The sequence below is a fragment of the Chinchilla lanigera genome, unplaced genomic scaffold (assembly GCF_000276665.1).
Source record: "Chinchilla lanigera isolate Chin_1 unplaced genomic scaffold, ChiLan1.0 scaffold00126, whole genome shotgun sequence".
NCBI classification, from domain to species: domain Eukaryota; kingdom Metazoa; phylum Chordata; class Mammalia; order Rodentia; family Chinchillidae; genus Chinchilla; species Chinchilla lanigera.
This window is the reverse complement of record NW_004955527.1, coordinates 294,488-314,870: the sequence shown is the minus strand read 5'-3', so window position 1 is coordinate 314,870 and position 20,383 is coordinate 294,488. Positions and strand designations below refer to the sequence as shown.

The 20,383-nt window shown below is 55.2% G+C and overlaps 1 protein-coding gene across 2 annotated transcripts in view; it reads right to left on the bottom strand.

Annotated features, from left to right (window-relative positions):
- Positions 1 to 19,921, bottom strand: part of Iffo2 (intermediate filament family orphan 2) — a 37,767-nt gene extending 17,846 nt beyond the window's left edge. The window contains exon 1 of one of the 2 annotated variants that reach the window (XM_005409799.2): positions 19,845 to 19,921. The gene's annotated coding sequence lies outside the window, so the exon portion shown is untranslated. Of the gene's footprint in view, positions 1 to 18,097; positions 18,200 to 19,844 lie in introns of those variants that run through there. The other variant, XM_005409798.2, reaches the window with a different exon arrangement.
- Between the last annotated feature and the right edge of the window lie 462 nt (positions 19,922 to 20,383).

Below are 20,383 nucleotides of genomic sequence, written 5' to 3'. Positions count from 1 at the left end.
ACTTTGGGGTTTCCGGGGCACAATTTCCAACCTCTTCCAGGCATGAGTACACTTTCCTGCCTCCTCCAGGGAGCCTTCTGTGATTTCCCCAGGATCTACTATTATACCCATCAGGTGTTTCCAGTCCTGGGACTTGCTTTTGCCACAATGTCCAGAGCACTATAAATTTCTACTTCTGTTTCTCTCATCACACTCTGCCCTCCTGGAAGGAAGGCCTTGTATTCACTGTAAAATACTCATTACGTGCCAACTCACAGGTCTGTGAGCTGGATGTTATCATTCCCATTTTACAGATGAGAACATGGAGGCTCGGATGAAAAGACTTGGTCAAGGTCAAACCCAGGTCCATCTGAGTCCCTCAGCTCAGTGGTAAGACAGTAGCTCCTCAGTCCCATGAACCCCTGTCCCTACCTATAACCCTCAGTTCACCACTCAGACAATGCCCCAGATTGCAAAGCCAGGGACAAGGCACAGATGTGTGCAGTCACAGTTGCTGACATGGACAAGAGCCACTTAGCCAGGGGAACTCTGCCCTGGAACCAGTGGCTGCTTCGAGTGTGCTTTCTTCCCCAGAGTAGATGGACAAACACTTCTTAAGCACCCACTCAAAAGCCAAGTGCTGGGGACTCAGACGAGGACTTGAGCGTCCTCCTCATGACAGAGGGAAGCAAGCTCGGGCTCTCTCCAGGGTGGGGTCTCTGGCCCTCCATCCTGCCAACCCAACAGGGGCAAGAAGCTCAGGGCCCTGTGCGTGCAGGGACAGCAGGGTACCCACCCTGGACCCTCAAGACCAGAAAGCATTTAGGTTCTGCCCTTGGTTGAAGAGGACCCATCTGAGTGGCCCCTGCCCATTGGCACCAGGGGCCAGAAGAAAAACATGAATCTCCCATCACACCAAAAAACACCTATTGCCTCTAGAGTGGGTAGCTAGAGGCTGCGCTGAGGTGGCTTGGCACTCGTCCATCTGTACCTTTTTTTCCTTAACTGTGATAAACGTACACAACGTAACACTTAGCATTGTAACCATTTCCAAGTGGCCAGTTCAGCATTAAGCACCTTTTGCCTGTTACCAGCTATCACTGCCCTCTCTCTCCAGAAATATTTTCTTCTTCCCAAACTGAATTTCCATTACCATGAAACCCTAACTCCACATGCTCCTCTCCCCCAGTGAGTGGAAACTACCTTTCGACTTTCTGATTTTCAGATTAGACCACTCTGTGGACCTCATGGACATGGACTTGTATACCAGTTGTCCTTTAGTGAATGGCTTAACTTCACTCAGCAAATGTCCTCCAGGTTTGTCTACATTGTAGCAGACATTGAAATCACCTCTCCTGTGGTTTGGAATAGGTTTTTGTTGTTGGGTTTTGTTTTGGTGCTATCAGGTCTCATGATGTTGCCCGGGTTGAGTATGAGCTCTCAATCCTTCTGGCCCAGCCTCCTGAGCAGGTAGGACGATGGGCTGTGCCACCACACACAGCTCTCCCTCGGTCTGGATGTGGTCTGAGTGTGTCCTCAGAGGTCTGTGTGCTGGACCTGTGGTCCTGAGTGTGACAATGCTGACAGCGGGTGGGACCGCTGAAAGACGCTGCACTCAGAAGAGATGAAAGTGCTTCTTGTGGGACCCTGGCGGGAAGCCTGGCTTCTCCCCATTCCCTGGCTTCCCGTCTCAGTCCTGCTCACATGTTCCCCCATGATGCGACACAGCCAGCAGGGCCTTCACCAGAACCTGCAACATGCTGTTTGGACTTTCAGTCTCCAAAAGGGAGAGCTAAATCTCATTTTTATAAGTTATCCAGCCCCGTGTATTTTGTTTTAGCATCAGACGACACTAACGCACTCTCCTCTGTCCCATCATTAATTCTGAATAATGTCATGTATGCTTAGTCAAAATGTCAAAAACACGGGGCTGGGGATTTAGCTCAGCAGCACAGCGCCTGCCTGGTAAGCCCAAGGTTGTGAGTTCAATTCCTGGTACCGGAAACCAAACCCCCCCCCAAAAAAAAACTTTTTCCTATGAGATTCTTTTTTCTTACGAGATTTTAAAAAGCAGAAAGGGGATCCAACTGTATGTAGTTCTCAAGCGTACTTTTTCCCTAAGAGTCAAAGCGCTGCCTCTCCATCCATCCTGCCCCTCCTCGTGGGTGGCATTTGCCTGTTACAAAGAGCAAGGTTGAGAGATCAGGTTCAGAGAGCTACGAGCCCAACCACTGTCCTCTGAGGAGACAGAGGCCCCACTGGGTGGGTGGTAAGCTCTGAGCAAGCGGCCACACGCTCGATGGGGCAAGATGAAAAAGCATCCCCTCCAGCACCTCCCGCAGGGTCCCAGGCTGTATCGCGCCTCCACAGCCCTTGCCGTGCTGGGTTCTCGGTCCAGAAGATTTCACACCCTCCCCGCTTCTAATGCTGACTTCAGGACCTGCTTGTACGACCCGTCCTCCAGCAGGCCTTCCCTGACTCCTAGACCAGGGCTAGGAGGCCCTCGTCCACACTATAAGGCTCTGGGTCACTTGGGACCGAGGCTGTTACCTGACGGTCCTATGGGCTACATAGTGAGTTCAGGACCAGCCTGACCCACATAGCAAGACCCTATCTCAAAAAAAAAAAAAAAAAAATGAAGCGAGCAGAATCTGGACAAGTCCAAAAAATGAAGCCACCAAGTCTCTGGACACCCAGAGGCCAAGAAGCAGGAGGCCCCAGGGGTCTGTCCCCAAGAGGGCGTGGGGCCCCACCCAGGGATATGTTTACAGCTTTGAGAAAAACAGCAACTCCCAAAGCTATTTTGGAAACCTAATATGCACTTTCAGTCTCTCTGCTGTTTATCTAAGTGGCCAAGCAGCAAGCAGGTGAACACAGGGCCCCACGGGCCAGCAACTCTGTGAAAGTTCCCATCAGCCCCTTCACTCCCCCAGCAGCCTGGGGCCAACTGCCAGGGATTCCTTGTCTCCCAGCCTGGACAAAGGAAGCGGTCACTGCCAGGCAAAGCCTGCCAGGCAAGGGCTGGGGCCTCATCCCAGGCTAACAACACAGCTCTGCAGCCTTGAGCCATGTTGCCTACTCAGGACTCAGTCTCCCTATCTGTATAACGGGAACAAGCAAGTGGATTAACTTGGCTAACACTGAGTCCACAAGGGGTGAAAAAAACCCACAAAGCACAGGCCTCTAGGAATCAGAGAGGGACTCTCAGCAGTCCGGGCCATTCATAGACAAGTCGGAAGCCCAGGGAGCTGACAGGATGTGCCCCAGGTCACAGAGCCAAGCCAGGCAGGGGCGGTGGGGGGGGTGGAGGTTAGTACCACTCTAGAACTTGTGAGCTTCCTGCCATGCCACTGGCTAGGGGAGGAGCGCATTCCTGTCCAGGAGAAAGGCGGGAAGCCAGACAAGGACCCAGCGATGAACACAGCCAGCGCCAGTGCAGCTGCAGATGGGTCGTGGCACGGACGCCCGGGCGTGCGCGGCCCTCGCTGATGTCACTGGCCAGGCAGCTGGGACAGGTAATTACACCGCAGAGGGCCGCGCCCGCCCTCCGAGAGAGGGGTTACTGACTAAACACAGCTCAAGGGGACAGACTCACTTCTTAATATCCATCTTGCTGTCAGGGCAGGCCCTGGCATTCAGCGTGAAGCAAAGCGGGGACAGTGGGCACCCCCACCCCAACACACACACACACACACACACACACACACACACACAGGGATGTCTCATCCCTCCCCTCAAGACAGGAGGGGGCAGGACATGGGGCAAAGACAACCCGAGAAATTCTGTGACAAGAAAGCCTCGTCATATGAATGAAGCCACTCACTTCCTTATCTCCATTCTGCTGACTTGGAAACTGAGGCTCACATGTGAGGTGACTTGTGCAGGGCCCCTAATCATAACAGTTAACAGTAGGAAGTGTTAACCTGTGCCAGCCACTATGAAGCCATTCAATCCTCACAGCAATCTTATGAGGTAGGTATTATTATGTCCATTTTAAAGATAAGGAAACTGAGGCCCCAGGAAGTGAAGTAACTTGTCCAAGGTCACAGAGCTCTCCCAAGTGGTTGAGCCAGGGCTTCAATCCAGTCTGGCTCTGGAGCCTGAGTATAAAGCATCAGACTTCCCTGCTCTGCCATGGGATAGACTGGGTTAGAACCCAGGTCCCAAAGCCTGGACTCATTTCTGAGACAGGGGGCCTCACACTGAAAGGGAAAGATGGCGGAGTGTATGTTTCAGTCTCCCAGGGACCAGAAAGGACAGCAAGCTGCACCACCCCAAACTCCCAGCGGGTGACCAGGCTGGGCACAGTGGGTCCTTGCCTGCGTGATGTGTGTGGCTCCATCGGCCTGGCCCAGCCCTCACTGGAGGGTAGAGTTCTGGACTCTCCCAGGTACTGCCCGGAGCCCACCCTAGGCAAGGGGCAGGGTCACCGAGTCTTGCTCTGCCGAGGGACACAAAACAGCTCCCATCCCCTGAGCTCTGACCCTCCAGCCACATGATCCTGGCCTGGACTCAGCAAGATGCCAAAGCAGACATGATCTGGGAAAGAGGGACAATAAGGGGCTGGCCTGGGGTTAGGAGGGAGGCCATCTGTACCTGCCCTTCACTCCCATCTCTAAATACTTTTGACCTCAGACACCCTAGGGTGGCCACCTGGAGCAGCCACTCCCCTATATGTGATCTGCTAAGAGGGACTTCGACTCTTTGATCCTCCATTTCCTCACCTCTAAAATGGGCTGACAGTAATACCTGCCTACTTCAGTTGTAAGGATGAGACTCGATGGCAGATCCCAAGTGCTCAGTCTCCGTCTGCCCCCCCCAGCAGCAGGCCCCACTTCCGGTGGCTGGAGGGCTGTCACAGTGGCCGGGCCTAGGTGTGACCAAGATATGCTTTTCCTCCCTCAGAGGCTTTTTCCTCTGGTTCTTTCTCCCTGATCCTGGGACTGCTGCCTGGTATGCTGAGTCGCAGATTGCTCGGCACATAGTAGGCCCTCAATCAGTTCTGTTTGGATGAATGAGCTTGTGAGCTAGGGCCATGGGTGGAGCAGTGTCCAGAGTCTACTCTGCCTGCATGCATTTACTGTGTGATCTTGGGCCTCTCCCTGCACCTCTCTGGGCCCAGCTGCAAGGAAGCCCAGACTTCCCCGTCACTAGGTTCCAGCACCACAGAGCCAGCTACCCAGGGCATCCTGCTCAGGGAGGGCTCTTTCCCAGGTGGTCCAGCCTCTCAGGGACACAGCAGCGTCCACAGCCACCCCAGCAGGCCCACAAAGGCAGCAGGCAGGCCTCTTGGTGACTTTGCCTTGGGACAGATGGGACACACTGTAGGTCTATCAGGCCAGATGGCCTGGATGGCCCGAGGGGCCAGGACACCAGCTGGAAGTCTGGCAGAGCTGCTTAACTCCTTCCTGCCTGTGGCCCAGGACCTGGTGGCCCCTTGGCGATCTGCTCTACCCTCAGAGGTGAGGGGTCTCTCTGGGGCCAAAAAAGCCAAAAGGTGTCTGGGTGGCCGGTGGGGGGGTGGGAGAAGAAGAAGAGGGACTGCTGGGCATGGAGAAGGTGCTGTGGTAGCCCCCAGGGCAGCCCTGGAGTGCCAGAAAACTGCTGAGCAGCAGGCGAGGGCAGCAGGTATGGATGCCAGCTCTGCGATAGGAGCCCCGTGCAGCCACCAGCACTGGCTGCTTTGCTCTCGGGATGCCTGTCTGGGTCAGGAACCACAGCCACCTTTATCTAATGGGACAGCTCAGTCCCCTGCCCCAACACAGAAACATCAGTCCTCAGTCTCCCGTCAGGAACAGTGGGGTCAGGGTTATTTCTGGGCTCCAGGGACACTTCTACCTCAGAGGAGGCTCCATGACTCCAGAGAAGGAATGTGCTTCTTTGCTGCTGGGAACCTGGGGGACCCTAAAGGGATCAGCCAAATCCTTCCTGTGCAGAGCCTGTCCCAGCTCGTGTCTGAGTCAAGAGCCAGGCTCCAAGGAGGGTGAAGAAAGGGCATTTACAGGCTACTTCCAGAGCCAGAGGGGCCACAGCGCTGCCTTGAATATTACCAGGCAGCGGATGTCTATTCATTCTCTTACCCTGTGGAAAACCATGAGAAGTGCAGCATTCAGGATTATGACCAGAGACCAGGAAGCACTTCCCAGTGGGAAAGGCTGGAACCGGGTCCTGGAAGGCAGGAGCAGGGGAAGGCTCTGCGATGCTCTTCCCAAGTAACAAGATCTTCGAGGAGGGTCAGCAATGATCCTGGCAGAGAGGATCAGATAAGCCCTGCTGACAGCAACCCAGGGTCCAGCCGGAAAAGTCAGGGCTCAGGGGTTTGGCCAACCAACATCCCCAATGGGCGAGGTGACATCTCGGCGCAGATCATAGCTCCAGCCCTAGGCCCCCACCCTGGTACAGAGCGCTCCTCCGATGCATCTCAGAACAGACGTTTTGGAGCGTTCTGGAGAAGCCCAAGCGCATGGCTGAGGGGGAAGGGCTGGGGAAGCAGGTTCCCAGCCAGGAGTGACAGTTGTCTGTCAGCAAAGCAGAGGGCCACGACCATGGCACTGGGATCCGGACAGACCCAAGTGAGTCTTGGCTCTGCTACCAATGTGCTGTGCACCTTGGTCAAGTTACTGCCCCTCTCTGACAAGCAGGAAGGGGAACTAACAGATCTCTAAGGACTTTTCTTTCTTTCTTTTTATTCTTTTGTCTTTTTGAGACAGGGTCTCAGTATGCAGTTCAGGCTGGCCTTGAGCTCACTTTGTAGCCCAGGCTGGTCTCGAACTTGCAATGATACTCCTGCCTCAGCCTTCCAAGTGCTGGGATTACAGGCGTGCACCACCACACTGGGCTCTAAGGACTTTTCTTGCCCAGAGGTGACAGCCATTTGGAAGACCCCCTAGGTCGGCAAGCTCCTAAATCACACAGTATCAAGCCCACAGCCCAAGCCTAGGCCTGAACAGAGGGACCCAGAAAACGATGGGTGAATGAAGAGAGGGATGAATGATCTAGTGGGGTGACCATGAAAAAGAAGAACAGAAGGGTCTAGGTTTCCCCTGAGAGGACACCTTACCTGGAATCACTTTCCAGGGACTCACGCCCGCCAGCTCCAAATCCCTTCTCTAACTTGCACACACACGTGCTCTAAGCAGTGACTCAACTCTGACGGCTGACGACAGATGAAAGCGCCAGCGCTCCCAAAGCCGCGCTAGTCCTCTGCTCGGGCGGCCCCTGCACTGTCTCAGCTTGCAGCGTCAGCTCCCAAAGCCCTGTGAAAGCAGGCCCCGTGGTGCTGGAACCTAGTGAAGCTCCACAAAGCCAAGGAGACCCAGACACACGTGCCAGCTCTGCCTCTCTAGATGTGACAAGTAACAGGTCGCTTCACCTTCCGAGGCTCAGTTTTCTCACCTGTGTGATAGGCGTAACCACTACAACCTTTCAGGAGCATGGCGAGGTCCCAGGGGGTCCACACAGCTCCTTACACCGTGCTGGGACGGGAGGGCCCAGGTGCGCCGGACACCTCTGGATCCTGCTGCCCCTGGAGGGCTGAGGACAGCCGGGGCTCCCCTGCTCCCCACCAGCCCCCACCTGGCTTCCCCACCAGGGTGACGTGTCTGCGCTTAAATCCAGCAGAAGCAACAAAGCAGCCTTTGTCTCAGAGACAAAACCCTAACCTTAGGCCTGACGTCAACCCTGGAAAAACAATGCCAGCCGGCATTCAATGTCACCCTTTGCCAAGGTCTGGGAGGGAGTGCTTCACCCACGAGGCCTGGAAGAGGCCGAGGGTGAGATCTCAGGAGCGGAGTGCCTGTCCCCTCCGGAGGCCCCAAGGGAAGGCAGCTGCCTGGCTGCCACAAACCCGTCTCCCAACTCCCCATTGGGACCATGATGAGCCCAGTTCTCAGCCTGGCACACTGAGCCTGAGGAAGGTGGACGGCCCTCTTAGGGAACAGTGAGACCTCAGAGCAGCACTGTGATGTCCTGAGGCTGTGTCCACAGCTGCACGGAAAGGAGGCTGGGGCATTCTGTGATCCCCCGGGAGGCAGGACTGGGATGACTCCCCATTCATGCCCACCGAGGAGCCACAGCCTCCAGGTGACACTCTGTGCTGGACACAGCCTTGAGTGCCAGGTCTTGACCTCCCGGTCACCCCACACTGACAGGCTGCTAGAGAGGAGAGGGGATGTGACCTTTTCCTTGCTGGCCGGTCAGGCAGCCCTAGTGGGAAGCGGCAGTGCCCAGAACACAAAAGGCCAGTCTGCAGACGGAAGGGGAAGGAAGTAGGCAGTTCTCACTGAATTGGGGTCTGCCGGCTGGAGAAGGCCAGACCAGGCCAGGGCAGAGCACGCAGAGTGGGAACGGCTAAACACTAGGTATACACTTCCCCCGCCCCCAGACCCTTGTGGCCACCTATGAGCCTAGGTCCTCACCCCATTTCACAGATAACACAACTGAGGCTGAGCAGCAATGTAAATCCAGGCAGTCTCAGCCCAGGGCCACAGCTCCCACCCAAGGGAAGGCCCAGCCCACAGGCCTACATGGAACATCAAGGAAGAGGAAGCAGGATGGTTTCCTCACACTGTAATTGTGCTTTAAGGCTCAAGGAAGAAACAGCCTGCCAGCTGGAGGACCCTTGAACTTGGCTTCTGTGAGGTGCAGCCTTCTACATCCCAAGTCAGACATTTTCAACGACAGCTTTCTTTAAACCCAGTGGTCACGTAGTAAGATGTGTACAATGTACAAATCCACAAGGACTATTTGTCAGGCCACATCCCCAGGCAGGGGCTCCAGAGTCTTGGCTTCTATAGCAAATAGCAGCTTGACAGATACGGCTCACCCAACTCCAGCGCTCCAGGTGAAGTTCTACCCCTTCCAGGGCTGGGGCTCGCACGGAAATGGCGGGCCAGGACAGAACTCCCCAGTCCAGGTTATCAACAGCCCTCTGGGTTTCACCATCCCACTTTACAGGAGGAAACTGAGGCACAGGGAAACAACGCAGCCAAGTGCATGGCTGGCAGACGGGGATGACAGGTGGCCAAGACTCCCAAAACATCAAGACCCCCAAGGCTCCAAGATGGCCTGGCTCCATGACCCATGTCACACTGGACGGGCCCCAAGGTGTACCCGTGGTAGAAGCCTCTCCACTCCGGGTGTTCCAGCTGCTAGGAGTCATCAGAGCGCCTCCATAAAGCGCAGCCCCCAGGAGGGGCCCTTCACTTCAAGAGCCCAGCTCAGGGGCAGCCGAGCAGACTGGGCCCAGCCCTCTCTGTGGGGAGACCTCAAGGCAGCTGTTTTCCTCTGGGCCTCGGTTTTCCTATCTGTAACATGGGCATGGGAATGTGAGTGGGACAGAGACAAAACACTGAAAAATAAACTCTTGGGTCTTTCCACAAAACAGAGAGCTCATGTGCTCACTGGAGGTGGTAGGGGAATGGTTCTGCCAGAAGCAGGGGGATGGATGAAATGACCTTGGCAGCACCCCAAGCCCTCTGGGCCAGCGGAGGAGAGAAGGTCACAAGGTGAGGGAGGAGAGGTAAGGTGAGTCCCCACTCCTCACCTGCATGTGACCCTAGGCTCTTGACCTGAGGCCCCCCACAGCCAGCCCTGACTTCACGACCTGGCAGCCAGCAGGCCCCTCACCAGGCAGCCGCCCTGCCCCCACACGTCCAGCTCCTATACAAAGGGCCCTGGGGGACCAGAAGCAGGGGCCTGCCCTGGAGGCTGAGACTCAGCAGGCAAGAGGGAAGCTTGGGCATATGTTCATGCACATGTGCGCACACGCAGAGGAGCACAAAGCAGCAGCAAGGGAGCCACCACCAGGGCCTGGCATCTGGTGGAGGGGTGGGGGACCCCTGCCCCTGACGGCCTAAGAAACCAGCCATAGAGAGTAGAGATCAGAACAAAGAAGAAAGAACAGAGAGACTGGAGAGGGACGGGAGAACAAAAGGGAAACTAACAGGAAGGCAGAGGGGGTGGGAGGAGGCGCAGAAAGGGACAAGCGCTAGCCGGGCCCTCCCCACACTGGGCACAGGCTCCGGCCTGGGCCAGCTCACCCCCAGGCGTCTGCCCAGCTGTCCTCCCCACCTGGAGCGCCTTCCTCCTCCTCTGTCCCTGTGACTGGACCTCCAAACGACAACCCCAGCAACGTCTCCTCCAGGAAGCCCTCTGAGACTGGCCCGATGCCGGCTCTAAGGACTTTCTGGAACCCAGGGGTGCGGGCCATCCGCGGGTCTCACCAGTGCTCCGCGCCGCCCAGCGCTGCGGGACTGCCTGGTCCTGACTTCAGCTATGGCCTCCGGACAGCTTCCACTACCTCCCAAGAACGGCTTCTGCCGGGAACCCCAGTGGACTTGGGGCCCAAAACTGGGTCCCCAGCGAGCCTGGGGCGGATGGGGTGACCCTGTCCACAGAGGACCCCGCCTGCCAGGGGACTTCCACAAGGTCCACTCGGACCAGCAGCTCTTCCCCTCCCCCGCCAGCCGACAGAAGGCAGCGAGCCAAGGACCGTCTTAAATAATCCGAGTAATAAAAGCGGCCCATTAAGCGGGCGGAAGGCAGCGGCTGCTCCGCGGGCTCTCTCCAGCGCGCGGAGGCAGGGGGCTGCGGGCGCCGCACCTTCCCTCCGCAGCCCGAGCAGCCGGAAGTGCTGAGCATGCATCTCCCGACAACGCAGAGGCAGCCGGGTCCTACACAGCCGCACGGAGGGGCTCCTGCCCAGGCCGGCAGCCCCACGCCCACCCCGCTCCCCGTTGCCACAGCCCCAGCCTCGCTCGCTGCAGGGAGCAGCTGCTCGAGTCTGAGTGCCACCGTCCCATCTGCTTCTCGCCAGTCCACGCCTTGCCTGCTCCGATCTCCAGACAAGGACAGCGAGGCTCAGAGAGCCACAGCGACTCTCCCAAGGTCTTGCGGCTCAGGAGCAGCGCAAACACTCTGTGGCGTTCTGAGTTACACACACAGGCTCTGCCCGCGACTGTCTCACTCAGCCTCCTTTTCTGCCCAGCCCAGCTGGTCCCAGGATGCAAGGGAGGAATGACAAGGATGAAGGAGATGTGCACTTCATGGAGCTTCAGCAGCCTAGGTGTCATAGGAAGCTGGAAAGGGCACAGCAGTGTGGGGAGGGCCCAGGGTTTCCAATGACTTCCCCTCTACCCACACTTATCCCCATTTCACAGAAGTGCAAACTGAGGCTCAGGGCCGGAAAACTGCCTTTGGGGGCCAGGCCCCTCCCTGGGCAAGACATGGCATAAAGGCTGGCTCTGGATCCAGGTCCCTGGCTTCAAATCTCATTTTGCCGCCTCCCAGCTGTGTCTTGGCCCAACTCCCTCATTGTCTCCATCATTCAGTATTGGCATCTCTGAAATGGGCTAATGATGGTGCTCAACTCACAGGGTTCAGAGGAGGCCCCACGAGATACGTGGGGGTCAGCTGCTGTGCAGGAGCCTGAGAAAGTAAATGCTGTGTAAATATTTGTTTAATAATTTAAGAAATGTTCATTGGGCTCCTTGTATGCACCGGCACTGTTTGAGAGCACACTTGTCACGTGGCATTGTCACATGATATGGCCACATGGCATGACACGTTTGCTATGTCCCCAGACTCAGCTCTGGAGGGCAGAGGCCGTGTCTGCTTCCCTCTGTGCCCAGCCCGGGGCCTGGCACACGGTTGGGGCACCGCCACTGTGGTGAAAGCAGAGCTCTGGCCTCTCAGATGTCACACCCAGCAGTTGCAGAGAGAGGCAGGAAATGACAGGATTGAGTTCCCCATGCCCCTGGGAAGCTTACAGCTGACAGAAGGCAAAAGTTAGGGAGTCCCCAGCCCAGGGTGGAGGCCCGTGTCCATCCGGCCGCCACAGCTCTCTCCTGCTCTGATCAGATGATAAGAAGCTCTGGCCACTGCCCTGGGAACACTCAGCAGCAGGACAGAAGGTGCACTCATATAGAACCCGGGGCCTAGCCAGCCTTGGCTTTGCTGGGAGCTCCGTTTCTCTCCTGGCGTGGTTTCCAGGCTGCGCTGTTACCTATGGCCTAAATGCAACCACATGGATGGATGTGCTTTCCGAGCCCCCATCCCCTCCCAGCCAGGGGTGGCCCCTCTGTGGCTGACTAAGGAGCCCCCTCCCCCAGAGCTCCTCCACACACAGGGCCGGCCCCCACTGGATCCCCTCCAAAGAGCAGGCGGGCAGGGGCCTGCTGCAGGGGCTCAGGAACCTCATCTGCCTGCCGCTACCCGTGATTCATTCGCTTCTCAAGAAATAATTACTGTCAAGTGACAGCGGGAAGTCTCCCCAGCACAGCAGCCGCCTCCTGCTCTGCCACCCGCTGCGACAATATTGTGACAGGTGCTGGGGAGACCCTGCTCCCTGGCCTGCCTCCTGCCGGCCTCCTCACCCCCGGTCAGCCTTCAGCAGGCGTCAGTAGCGTGGGACAAGACCGCCGCCAGAGAAGAACACTGTGCTAGGGCTCTGGATACTGAAACGGGACTCTCTGAGATCTGGGGCAGATTTCCTCACCTCTCTGAACTGCCCCTTTGTAAAATGAGCATAATCAACCCAAACCTCTTGAGGTTGCTCTAATAATTATCACTGAAAGACAGCATCACAAAACCTAGCACAAAGTAAGTGTTCAGTAAACAGCAGCTGTTAAATCAGACTGATGTATGTCTGCTTAAACCCTTTTCTGAAATGTTTTCTTGTCACATTATTTCAATTGTGTTTTGTTTTGTTATTTTCAAGACAGGGTCTCACTATGGAGTCCAAGCAAGTCTGGGCAAAGGTTGGGGCTGCTCAGGCCTCCAGGGGCCCACGCCACTACCCAGGGGACATGGCCAGGCTCTTGCCAGGTTTATTGTTGGCTGACAGCTACCACCTCCTGTAGCAGGGACTAGAATGAGAAACCACATCCCGCCCAGGAAGCCAAGCACCAAGCGCCCGGTGTGGGCAGCAGGGCACTCCCCTGGTAGACAGGCAGTGTCACAAATCAGCGTCCCACATGGCCTGAACCCTCAGGCCCCAGCCTCATAGGCTGGCAATGCCCAGACTGCAAAAGCCACAACAGGCAGGGACAAGTTGTTGACCTGTGTCCCCACACAGAGCCCGAACAGCTTACCCCTGCCTTTCGAATGCTTCCCATGTAGCACTTTTGGGGGGACTTTAGCCTATACATACAACACACTGTAGCTACCTGAACCCACATCCTCAGGACACTGATATCAGCACCCCCATTTTACAGATGGAGAAACTGACTCGAGCAGCAAGGAGCCAAGGCTAAGCTTATTTGGCTTCTCCCTCCCGCACTGGGCCAGAGTATCTGGCACCAGGCGCTGGGTGTTCACCGAAGCATGCTGTGCTGATGTACTGATCCTAAAGCCTGGGGCTTCTGACTCCAAGTCCGGACCCTTCCCTTCACAGGCAGTGTGGTCCCTAGGCACCAAGTCTGTGTCATCTGTCCTATCCCCCCTCCCCTCCGGTGCCTGCAGCAGGCAGCAGCCAGACAGGGAGCAAGGAGTCCTCCCTCGCCGTACAAATATTTACTTGGCGGCATGGACTCTAGCCGGCCCCGGCTGGCTCCAGGGCAGTAGCAGAAGAAAGATCAGGAGCTGGCTGCGGCAGAGCAGAGATGGCGGTGGCGGTGGCGGTGGTGGTGGTGGCGGGAGCTGACACCTCCCAGGCAACGGTGACAGCGATGTGGGTGCGCACAGGACACCTGGTAGAAGGAAGTCGGGGAGGAGGCAAACATCCCTAATCCTGAGCCCGGGGGACAGGAGGGCTCAGGCTCCTCTCCAGCCATCTGTGACACAGAAGATAAACGAACCACCAGCCCAGCATCGCCTCCCCGCTACCGTCAAAAGCCGGGGCTGCAGGTTCGCATAGTCCCCAGCCTCCAGAGTCACTGATACACAGCAGGATTTCAATCGATTCTCCTGGAAGTCAGTGCATCTGGCTGCGGCAAAGGGCACGTTCAAATTCTGGTCAACCCTGCTGTGTCCTTCAAATACCGACACGTGTGAAGATTCAGCCACGGGCATGATGGGAGAGCCCGCGCGTGTCTGCGTGGACACACGCTGGGGGGTGCCTCCGCTGGGCCAGGCCAAAGGCCCTGCCCCGCATTCCTCAGCAAAGGAATCTTCAGCGTCAGCTGTCTGCTGCTTCCTTTTCTTTCCTGGGACAGCACTCCCCCGGCTCCCTCTAGTTTAAGGCTCTGAGAATTCTTCCCAAATTTGTCCCCAGGGAAAATACCAGTCCAGCCAAGAGACTCAGTGATAGGCTGCTGGGTGGTTTCCGGATCTCAGGGATCGGAGGACCGAGACGAGGCGTTTTGTGTGTTTCCCTTTCTGTCCTTTCCTTCCTTCTTTGTTTCTTCCCTTTCTTCCTTCCTTTCTCTTTCTTTCTTTTAAAGGAAGTTAGGAGAAAGGGCTGGGGGAGGCGAGAGACTTCCGGAAGCACAAATCAACTGCTAAGATGGGCCGTAGGCCCTTCTGAGGTGCAAGACAAAGAGGCAGCCTGCTTTCCCTCCGCCCTCGGCACCATCTCTGGCGCCTTCCATGGGACAGAGAGAGCGGCAATGTGTCCTGAAATGGATTTGTTGGGCAGTCCGGGGCTGTGCCCAGAAAGCCTCATAAATTAAGGGAAGCGACTTTGCCAGGGGAAGAGGGGTGGGCAGGAGTGGAGGACACACTTGGAGCCTACTGAGCCCCAGGGACCTTAACACAGAGCTCATTTATTCCCCCCCGAGCCTCGGGGGAGCAACAGCAAAGTGGCTCAGGCCGCTCAGAGAGACCAAGTCACCTGCCCATAGTCACACAGATACAGCAATGGCAGAGCCAGGATCTGAATCCTTTTCCATCAGTGGGAGCTTCAGAAATATTGAAAGCGTGGATGAAAATGGCAGAAAGCAAAGCCCCCAGAGACCGTTCTGGGGCAGTCTTCGGGCCTTGGGGCACTCAAGGACCAGCACCCAGCTGCTCGAGGGCCTCCCAGGAGCGTGACGGGAAAGACAGGACACTCCAGCTGACCCACCCACCATCCCTTTTGGGAGACCTCCATTCTGGCTGGCAGCCCAGCCCTTCCGGTGCATAGGCAGAAATAGCTGTGACAGAAGTCCCTCCCATCCCAGAAAGTAGCTTTTTAAGAAATGCTTAAAACAGACACACAGCAACGTGGAGAGGGCTTTGCTCGGCCTGACTGCAGGCAGTGATGCGGGCGTCACATCGGAGCGGTGAGGCAAACTCTCGGTAGCCCAGCTCGGCTGTGCGGCTCAGCACCCTCCGGGTTCTCAGTTTCCCCGGCTCTAAATAAAAGTACACAGTTGAATCTGCTGTTGTGAAACTGAAATTTCCTCAGGCTACCCCTTGGGAATCCCAGCTAAATAGCTGCTGGGGTTGACATGGGTTCTTAGCCTCCTACTGTCCCTGTGATGGTCCCTGAGGCTCTGAAGGGCCAATCTAAAAATCACCACATCCCTCTAGACTCTCCCTCTAGCACCCTCATCCCTCTAGCACCCTCCAGTCACTCCAGGCACCAAGGAGAAACAAGTCTAGCCCTGGGCATGCGAGGAAACAAACCTGGCCAGCTCCAAATCAGTTCAGGTCCACACAGGCTTTGGATCAGGGGCACCAGGTCCCAAGTCACCCTGCCCAAAAGGTGGTTATGCCAGCACCACCAGCCCTGGGCAACTTCCTCCACTACCAGGCTATAGGGGACTTTTTCTTAACAGCCCCTCAGTATGCCAGCTTCCTTTTCCAGCCAATGAAGAGAGAAGAAATTACCCAAACAGTGGTTCAGCCTGGGGTTGGGCTAAGCAGTACTTCCCGTGCCCTGGCAAAACAAAGAGGACCAGGAGGCCCAGAAACGATCAGCCATGACCTAGACCACTTCGTGACAGATCTAAAGTATAGAGCAAGCTGAAGGGATCACCCAAAGCAGTCCTGCCATGTAAAAGTGGAGGACCTGAGGCTCAGAGAAGGCTTGCAGTTGGCTGGAGATCACACAACACACAGTGGCAGAGCAGGACCTGGAGTTCAGGTCTCCTGCATGCCAATTCAAAGAACTCTCCTCCACCTGTTTAAAGTTCAGACAGATTCAGCAGGAATCTCCCAGAGAAAGCACCCAGCTTGCAAACTCAGAACAGGATATTTTGGTGGCCCTGGGTGGTGACATAGTGAAATGTTTGTTTTGGTTTCCAAATCAACGCTTGACAACCTTGTCCTCTATACCGTTTCTGTGACCGCATTTCCCACGTGGTAAAGAGCTACCAGGCTAAGGGGAAATCAAAGATGTGACGAGCAGTTCCAGGACTGGGGCACCCTGGCCAGGAGCTCTGGTCTGCGTTAGTGTTACCAAAGCATGATTCATGTACCACCAATGGCACATGAGATGATGTTAGGTGGTACAGGGGTGAATTTTAAAATTTAGAATATATTCAGCAAATGAATAAAGTGTGGTCTACCTATACAGCATTCGCTAGCAATAAAAAGGATCATTCTACCTACTACACTGCAGATAATCTGAAAAACATCTCAGTGCTAGATCTTGCCACACAGGCTACATCGTACATAATTCCACTTCTATGAAATATCCAAGGAAAGCAAATCCATAGAAACAAGACGGTAGATCGGTGATTGCCAGGGCTGGGGTGAGGATAAAAGCCATCACCACACAGGCTTGGAGGATCTTTTGGGGGAATGCACATGTTCTAAAACTACACTGTGCTGATAGTTACACAACTGTGAATTTTCTAAACATCACTGATCTACTTCAAAATGGGTGGATTTTATCAAAGGCAAATTATGCCTCCGCAAAGCTATGAAATTATTTCATGTAAGTAGCAACGCAAGTATAGTACAGATGAGGGCCACAGATTATGGATATAAAACCCAAAAACTCCCACCTTAAAGAACACTGAGCTACATGTGCTACGTTGTCACAGAGGCAAGAGGGATTCTCCGGGGCTGTGAGTTCCTGAAAGTGACCACAGGACACCCTGGAGCCCTTTCCTTTCCTGGCCAGTGACCCTCCACTGGTATCTTCTTGGGGTCCATGCTAGACACCCTGGAAGGACCTGAAGCTTTCAGTGGCCAGTAGTCTAGGCAAACACCTTAGTCTCATCTCCCTGACCATGACTTCTCTTATTGGCAGAGGACTGAAGGTGGGCAGGGAGCTCAAACTCAGATTTACATATTATCAAAGCTGGGAAGACCCTTTGAGACAGTGTAGCCAAGTGGTTCTAAAACTTTCTTTATAGTTCATTGTATGCTCACCTTCCTCCAAAATAAAAATCTTATAAGAAACCCCAACATAGTACACAACAAGAAAAAGCAGAATCGTATGTGTACATTTATATTGTAAGCTCAAGTATCTGTCACTACCATCGTAAATTCAATCAACATGATGGATGAGGCTCTTTTGATGCCTTAACACTGATGACGGGGACTATGGGTGTCAATTCCATATTCAGATTACCTCCATCCCCAGTTTCAGCTGCAAACCATGAAAAAGATCTTGCCACACACAGATACAAAGCTGTGAATGGGAATCATTTTAAGCAGCTTACATAGTAATCTGGGAATTCCTTTCAGACAAGCAGAGAAAGGTAGAACGACACTTTAATTCAAGACCAACCACAAACAAGTTAGTATGTTAACGGAATCCAATAAGACAACATTAAGAACTTAAACATGAGTTGGAACATTCCTAGGACTCTATTATCATCTAAACGTATTTTAAATAATAATTTTTATGAAATATTTAAAGAACCCAAAAAAGCACGACTGCCGGGTGTGGTGGTGCATGCCTGTAATCCCAGCACTCGGGAGGCTGAGGCAGGAGGATCACTGTGAGTTCAAGGCCAGACTGGGCTACAAAGGGAGCTCAAGGCAAGCCTGAACTACATAGCGAGACCCTGTCTCAAAAAAGACAAAAAAAAAAAGAAAACAACAAAAAGCACCACTGAGGAAACTTGGAACTCCGAGGAGTAGAGTTCTAGCCCCAGAGATACTTGCTTTGGAAAAATCCAACGTGAGCCCTTCAGGAAATTAGAAAAGATGGGTCTTTTCAATTCACCAAAAAAAAAAAAAAAGAAAAGAAGAAGTGTGCACACACCCCAGAAAGGTAGGAAGACAGATACCCGTACTCCACCTGTCTCAGCACCACAGGCTCATTCCAGGCCAGTGCCAGAAGCTGGTATCATACTCCACACCCTGGGTGCAACCTGGACAGAGCATTGCTCAATGCCAACCCACCTCACTCTGACACTGGGCATGGTCCTTCTATCTCCTTAGCAGCGAGGTCCAAAAAGCACACACACAGTAAAACAAACGCAGCGCAAGCCTGTGGCATGACGACACAGTCAACAGTGACAGACAGGAGGGCCCAGCCCTCCCCTCCCTGAGTTTCACCATTAAAAGCAATTGTCTCTTTCCCTGGATGGCCCTAACAAGGCTGACCATGAAGGGTACAGGAGTGGCCTCCCTACAAGTGGCCATACTTAAAACCTCTAGAGAGCAAAGTACCCTAGGGGAGAAGCTTATCCCCCAGAAACCTGGCCCTACAGGGGAGACCAGACCAGCACGGGCATTTCTGCTCCCTGCTAGCTGGACTAAGTGCCTATCATGGTTAATAACATCCTCTTCCATTATCTTACACCTGGCCAAAGCATTAGCTTTCTTGCTCTCTCCCTTAAGCAACTGTGGGTGCATTTTACTATTCCCATTTCTCTGATGAGAAAACAGGCTTGCTAGTGGTTTGACATTCTCTCCAGCAGGAGACGTAGTTAGCACCTGATTCCTTCCCAACTGCTACTGGGACAACGGAGACCCACGTCAAGCTCCCTCGGCAGACTTTAGGGATGGAAAAAAAGTTCTTCTTGGTTCAGAGCCGTGGCTCCAAATACAGAGTTGACAGCAGCCCTGGGCCCAAAGATCCCTGTCCCACCCTCTCCCACCCTGAGACACTACAGACAGACCGACTTATCAGAAAGCAGAGGACCAGCATCGTCAGCCAGGCTGCAGGCAGGAAGCACAGTCACTCTCCCAGCCAGGGAATCTGGGCTGGGCAGGAACACACTAACCAGTCCTGTGGGAAGTGTGTCCCCAGCTCCAGCCAGAGTCCTCGGCCTGGGTCAATCCAATGTCTTCCAGCACAAGGTTATTTCCTCCTGGGGGTCTCTAGGGCTGACTTCACTGGGGCTCAATAAGCCATAAAACTTGGGCGTGTGGAGGACAGCAGGCATTTTCAGAAGCTTGTAGCTAGTCTGCTGTAGTTCTGGCTCTCCAGGCCAGGGAGCTGTACCTTACAGAACTGAAGATAACAGCGCTTGGTCCAAGAGGATAGGGACAGATCCATGCATTGTCCCACACGTGATCTTATTTAATTTGAGGAATAAAAAGAGACAGTGGGATGCTTAAGATTTTTTTTTTTTTAACCTAGGGAGGGAGGGGAGCCTACTTCCCACATCCTTGGGGAAATACTTGTCAATTCCTGACTTCAGCATGTATTGGCCAAGCTGCCTTGGGCAAGTCACTTTGAACCTCTGCACCTCAGTTTCTTCCTCTGCAAAATGGGATGAGACTGCCTCACACTGCATTGTCGCAAGGACTAAATGAGATCATATACACCGCTGGATATTACGTCCCCTAGGAAAGAATGTGCCCGGACCAGTGACGGCGCCGCCAGGATCTCCCCACGGTAGTCAGCACCCGGCCCGTTCTCAGATCTAGGTGACCAAGTCTCCCTAGGCGCGTGTAGGGCGCTCTGCAAGCTAGCCTGCAGCCCAGCTGCCAGGCCCAGCTGCCGGCCGGCCCTCCCTTCTCTGTCCCCTGCTGCACACACACATGCCGGGGCCGCCGAACCTGGGGCGCGGCGGGGGAGGGGAGGCCCCACTCACCTCCGCTTGTACTCGTCGCGCTCGCGCTTCACCTTGGCCAGCACGTTGTAGAGTGCGCGGATCTCAGGAGTGATGGTGTCGATCTGCACGCCCACGCCGTCGGGGTGCACCCACGACACGCCGGGGCCTTGCACGGTCTCCACGCCGCCGCCGCCCGTGCGCCGAACCTGCGTGTAGCTCCAGATGGTGCCGGGCAGGCGACCGTAATGCTGCGGATGCGAGCCGCCGCCGGGGGGCAGGCCGCCCAGGGCCGCGACGTTGGCGTTGGCATTGGGGCCGGGCGCTGGGGGCCGCAGCAGCTCCGGTCCGGTCTGCACGGCCTGCTCGCGGGAGAAGGTCTTGTAGCGCAGCCTCCGGTCGCGCTCGCTCTGCTGCTGCTCCAGCTGCTTCTCCAGCAGCCGGTTGCGCCTCTCCAGCTCGTGCACCTTGGCCAGGAAGCAGCGGAAGCGCACGTTGAGCCCCTTCAGGAGGTGGATGTTGGATCCCAGGTCGTCCCGCAGCGCTGCGGTCACCGGCGACGGCCCCGGCCCAGCCCCGCC